The sequence below is a fragment of the Arvicola amphibius genome, chromosome X, assembly GCF_903992535.2.
Source record: "Arvicola amphibius chromosome X, mArvAmp1.2, whole genome shotgun sequence".
NCBI lineage: Eukaryota > Metazoa > Chordata > Mammalia > Rodentia > Cricetidae > Arvicola > Arvicola amphibius.
Genome location: NC_052065.1, coordinates 32,464,585 through 32,470,584, shown reverse-complemented (window position 1 = coordinate 32,470,584; position 6,000 = coordinate 32,464,585). Strand labels below are relative to the sequence as shown.

General features: G+C 39.0%; 1 pseudogene; it reads left to right on the top strand.

Moving 5' to 3' along the window:
* Positions 1-515: 515 nt before the first annotated feature.
* LOC119804190 overlaps positions 516-6,000 on the top strand; it is a 30,325-nt pseudogene continuing 24,840 nt past the window's right edge.

Sequence of the window (6,000 nt, the reverse complement as noted above, 5' to 3'; positions counted from 1 at the left end):
ATCTGCAACCTGATGACTCATGCTCCTATTTTGACCCTTCCTCAGTCTACTCGTAAAATCTCGCTTTCTTCTTATCAGGGAGATCTAGATATCTTGCCCCACTCATGAATCCTCTTTGTTACCTAAACTCTCTGGGGATGGACTACAGCAAATCTTATAAAAGAAAATATTTAAATGGGGCTGGTTTACAGTTTCAGAGGTGTAGTCCATGTTGGAGAGTATGGCAGCATGCAGGAGGACATGGTGCTAGAGAAGGAACTGAGAGCTCTATATCTGGATCTGCAGCCAACAGAAAGAAAGTGAGCTGCTGGGCCTGACTTGAGCTACTGAAAACTCAAAGCCCACCCTCAGTAACACCCTTTCTCCAACAAAGCCACACCTACTCCAACAATATTTCCACTACCTAAACATTCAAATATATGTGCCTATGGGGTTCATATCATTCAAAGCCTATGGATTCAGCTTATTTAAACTACCAAATATACTATGAGCAGGATGGGTATAGTTAGTATATAATGAGTTCAACTAGCTTGATTCTACCATTCGGTGAGGTAGCTGAGGTATGTGTGTGTTCCATAGATGTGGCCAAAATAACTGATTGAACAACTTAAAGAGAGATTATTTATTTTGACTCATAGTTTCATAGGTATTTGTTCATAGTTGATTGGACCTATTACTTTGGACTTAAATGATGTTGAACACCATGGTGGTTGGAGTATGTGGGTAAGAGGAGAAGAAGAAGAGGATCAGCCGGAGGAGAAGGTTGTTTACTTTATGACCAATAAGAAGTAGACAGTGATATAGAATAAAAGTTTGAGGTAGATAGAGTCCTTAATATCATGCCTCTGGTGACCTACTTCCTCCAGATAGACTTCACCTTATAAAGTTCCTAGAACTCACAATAATTGTACCATGTGGGACCCAAGACGTCAACACACATACATTTTGGAGGAAGCACTTTAAATTCAAACCATATCACTAAGACAGCCACGGGGATCCCTAGATAATGACAGCCATTTCAGATCTTCAGTCATTGGTACCCAGGCGCATAAATGATGAAGGCACTTTAGACAGTCCAAATTCAACGATGTGATATCAAAAATAATCATATCACCTAGCCAACATCTAAAGCTCATTCCCAGATTTATGACTCTAGATCAGCCATATCAGATTCTTCTACCTATTCAAGTTGCTATAGCTTAGACCCTAGTTATTGTGCAACATAGATGACTCAGCTCCTTTGTGCCCTAGCTCACAAATTTGTGAAAAATTTTCATACCATCAAAGTTTAACTTGTTAGACAGCAAAAGGTAACGGAAAAAGTTCAATGGAATATATAGAACTGTTACTGGGCCCAGAGAGATGACTCAGAGGATCCAAGTTCCACTCTTATCACTCAGTGTCTGGAAACTCACAATAGCCTCATACCCTCTTCTGTTCCACAAGAACCTGCACACATATGTGACACACACACACACACACACATACAGTTAAGTAAAACTTTAATAAATAACTAGTTCAATTTGGTACCTTAACCATAAAGTATATGCTTATTAATTGGTTTTCTTCTGTCTTTCCCTTTTGAAGTTTTCCATCTTGTCATATACACATCCAAGTCTGCCAAAGTCTTAAAAAGTTCCTAGTATTGAAGAAAATTTTTTTAAAAATGTAGAAGTAAAGCTGAGACTCAAAAAAATCTAAAACACCAAACACATACATATTTGAATAGCAAATATTCATGTGAAAAAGTTCTATTTCACTTTAACATTTTAAGATAAATTTAACCATATATATTTTATATACTTTATCTTACAACACAGTATTATAGAATATATAGATATGGAAGTAGTAAAATTATTGTTATAGCGAAGGAAGTTAGCTCATATCAATAGTTGATTTGTTTTCTTGTAAGAAGGATTAAAGTCTGCTTAATGAAAATCCTTAGTGAAATACAATTTTGTTAGCTGTAGTTCCTATGTGATACATTAAATCTCTAGACTTATCATACACATCTACTACGTGATATTCATTGCTTACTTCTTAATTTCTTCTACTCCTCACTTTTTCTTGAAATCATTGTTTGGTTAGTTTGTTGTTTAGCTTATTTGAAATAAGGTCTTAAGCTGTAACTCAAACTGACCTCAAACTCATAATCTTCTTGCATCAGCCTTCTAAGAACTGCGATTAATAGATGTGTATCAACATTTCAGATGTCATTATTTTGTTTTCTATCTCTGTGTGTTTCAAATTTTATTTTAGACTCCATTTATAAGGAAAGTCTACTTTAATGTTAATTTATAAGTGATTTAATGAGAGAAATGAGAAAAGGAAGATCTTTATTAGGGAGGGGAGGAAGATGAATACAGAAGGAAAGAGGAAGATAAAACCATAGTAAGGATGCCTTAAAATAATAAGGAATCATACTATTAACTATCTACCTCAAAACACTCTATAATACACATACATTTTTATGAAAATATACATATAAAGTTTAAATGGCCTGGCAATGCTCCCCAAAAGAGCCAGAGACAATCTAACAAAAGCTCCAACACCAGACAGAAGACGCACTCTTTTCAATCGCTAGTAAAAATTGTTCAAGAGCCTCCTAAAGTATTAAAGGAAGGTTATTTCTAGTGCCCTGCTTGCCTCCCCGAAGATGAAAAGTAAGTTTCCATTGGTAAAGACAGCATGTACTTCAGTGTTGGGGAATACTGTTTTTTAGGTCTGTGACTTTTGTTTAGACTTCATTTGTTTAACTCTGTGAAACTGTGTTACTGTGCCTGTCTAAAACACCCGATGGTCCCAATAAAGAGCTGAATGGCCAATAGCAAGGCAGGGGCAAGGATAGGTGGAACATGCTTGCAGAGAGAATAAATAGAAGGAGAACCAAAGAAGAAGAGCAAGGAGAGAACAAGGAGAGGAAGGATATCAAGGGCCAGCCACCCATCTATACAGCAAGCCATGGAGAACGAAGCAAAGAAAGGTATATAGAAATAGAAAAAGAAAAAAAAAGAAAGAAAAAAAGAAATAGAGAAAGGAAAGAGCCTAGGCACAAAAGATCTCGGAATAATTTATGTTAAGGAAATATGGCAAGAAACAAACCAAGGTAAGGCTGGGCATTCATAACTAAGAATTAGCCTTTGCATGTGATTTATTTGGGAGCTGGTTGGTGTGCCCTTCCAAAAAGCCAAAAGGATAAAACATAACACTCAGACACAGGGTCTAGAGGCCCCTGAACTGAAACTAAGGGGAAACCATAGTTTTCATGGTACCAGAAAGTGCCATGTAAGCTTCCAAAGAATGGAAGCAACCAAAAGGCTCAAAAAAGAAAAACAAACCAAAAAAGTGGGAGATTATGCCTAGTCCTGGAAATCTAGCCAACTGCCTAGGGCTAGTGAAATCCTTGATCTTAGAGAAGAATCCACAAGTGCCAATTTGCTAAACCAGAATATTTCCCAACTACACTGTAAATATTTGTCCTTATACCCACAGATAAGTATAGTCCCCATCTCTAATCAAGAAAACTTGTCTTTGAAACAGATGGAGACCATTACCGAAAACTACAATCAATCAAAATGTAGAGCTGTGGAGCCCAGTACACATCTATAATATAATTCCTACACACAAGGTTCAGGAATTGTTACAGAAGAAGGAATGGAAAGACTGGAAGAACCAGCAGATCAGAGATTGTGTTGTGAGACTATCTCTTGAGAATGTCAGAAGCCAGGCTCATAAGTCTCAGCATCATGGCTTCCCAAATAGGAGCTGAACAAGAATGATAACAATTCTATTGTTCCAATGTGGAAGGGGAAAGTTCATGTGGCCTCAACCTACCCAAAGAGCTCCAGGCAACTAAGACATGCAGAGAGTTAGAGAAACAGTCTTCCCTAGGGATGAGCACAATGGTTGGATCTCCAATACCACATGTTCAGCCCTGAAAACATATAAACACAAGAAACATTATACAGAGTAATCAGGTTGTATTTGTGTATTTAGGAATTTATACTTTTATTAAGTTGAATGGAACAAAATAATTATATAATGTACACTTTTGTATTTTCTGTGTATTTGTAGTGATTTTGAAATATATCTATCTCCAACCCTGTCTTTAGTTTTGTTTCAGCTGAATTGTCTAAGTTGGCTTTGAACTTGTAATCTTCCTGCATTAGTCTTCCTCCCTCCCTCCCTCCCTCCCTCCCTCCCTCCCTCCCTCCCTCTTTTCTTTCTTTCTTTCTTCCTTCCTTCCTTCCTTCCTTCCTTCCTTCCTTCCTTCCTTCCTTTCTTCCATTCTTCCTTTTGTTCTCCCCTTCTCTCATCAGCATAAGTCTATATTCTGAAATCTTTGAAGAAAAAGTTCATGGTATTATCTCCTATCTGATTTTGACAGTGTTCAATAAGGCTTTCATTGTGCATTCCATACTTTGGTATTTGTGTAGCTCTAGCATACATGCAAAACAGTCTCAGTACTGCCTGTCTTTGCCCTTTGGAGACACAAGCTTCTCAAGCACAGGACAATAATTATTTATACATTTTTGTTTTTTTGTTCTTTAGATTTATAGTTTTGAGTCAGAGGACTGTTTTCCAAGACTACATAACTCAATTGTCTTCCTTTTGTGAAATGAGGTTATATCACACATTTGCAACATACTTTCATCTGTTTGTCACACTTTGAATTGCATCCTGTATTTCACAGATATTTTGATTGACTTTTAAAATTCACATGTAATAAAATTCTTTCTTAATGTTACAGAGTTCTGTGAGTTTTCACAAACACAGAGGCATGTACTTACCTTCAGTATGCCATACAGATTGCTTCCAATACCCCTAGCTCCCCACTCTGAGTTTTTTTTATGCAGCTCCTGATTGCACTTGAGTGTCTAATTGGGATTAAGGGCAATTTGGATTTTTGTAACAGCTAATGATTTTGAATATCTTTCCATATGCTTATTTGCTACCCACATATTTTTACTTGGTGAAGTGTCTGCTTTAATCTTTTTTTGCATTATAAAAACTGGATGGGTTTTTTCTTTTTAACTTTTTTTTATTCTTAATGGTGCACGCCTTTAATCCCAGCACTAGGGAGGCAGAGGCAGGCGGATCTCTGTGAGTTCGAGACCAGCCTGGTCTACAAGAGCTAGCTCCAGGACAGGCTCTAAAAGCTGCAGAGAAACCCTGTCTCGAAAAACCAAAAAACCAAAAAAAAAAAAAAAAAACAAAAAATTTCCGCCTCCTCCCCGCCTCCCACTTCCCTCCCCTTCCCCCCTCCACTCCCCTTCCCTCTACAGTCCAAAGAGTAGTCAGGGTTCCCTGCCCTGTTTGGAGTCCAAGTTCCTCCCCACTCCATCCAGGTCTAGAAAGATGAGCATCCAAACAGGCTAGGCTCCCACAAAGCCATTACCTGCAGTAGAATCAAAACCCAGTGCCATTGTCCTTGGTTTCTCAGCAGCCCTCAGTGTCCACCATGTTCAGGGGGTCCGGTTTTATCTGATGCTTTTTCAGACCCAGTCCAGCTGGCCTTGGTGAGCTCCCATTAGATCAGCCCCACCGTCTCAGTGGGTGGGTGTACCCCTCACGGTCCTGACTTCCTTGCTCATGTTCTCCCTCCTTCTGCTCCTCATTTGGACCTTGGGAGCTCAGTCCAGTGCTCCAATGTGGGTCTCCGTCTCTATCTCCATCCATCATCAGATGACGGTTCTATGGTGATATGCAAGATATTCATCAGTATGGCTATTGGATCGGGCCATTTCAGGTTCCTTCTCCTCAGCTATCCAAGGAAATAGCTGGGGACATCTCCCTGGACACCTGGGAACCCCTGTAGAGTCTGGTCTCTTGCCAATCCTAAAATGGCTCCCTTAATTAAGATATAAACTTCCCTGCTCCCATATCCACCCTTCCTTTATCCCAAGCATCCCATTCCCCCAAGCTCTCCCCATGCTCCCCTTCTAACTTTTCTCTCCCCATCTCCCCTTACCCCCATCCCACTCACCCCCAAGTTCCCAA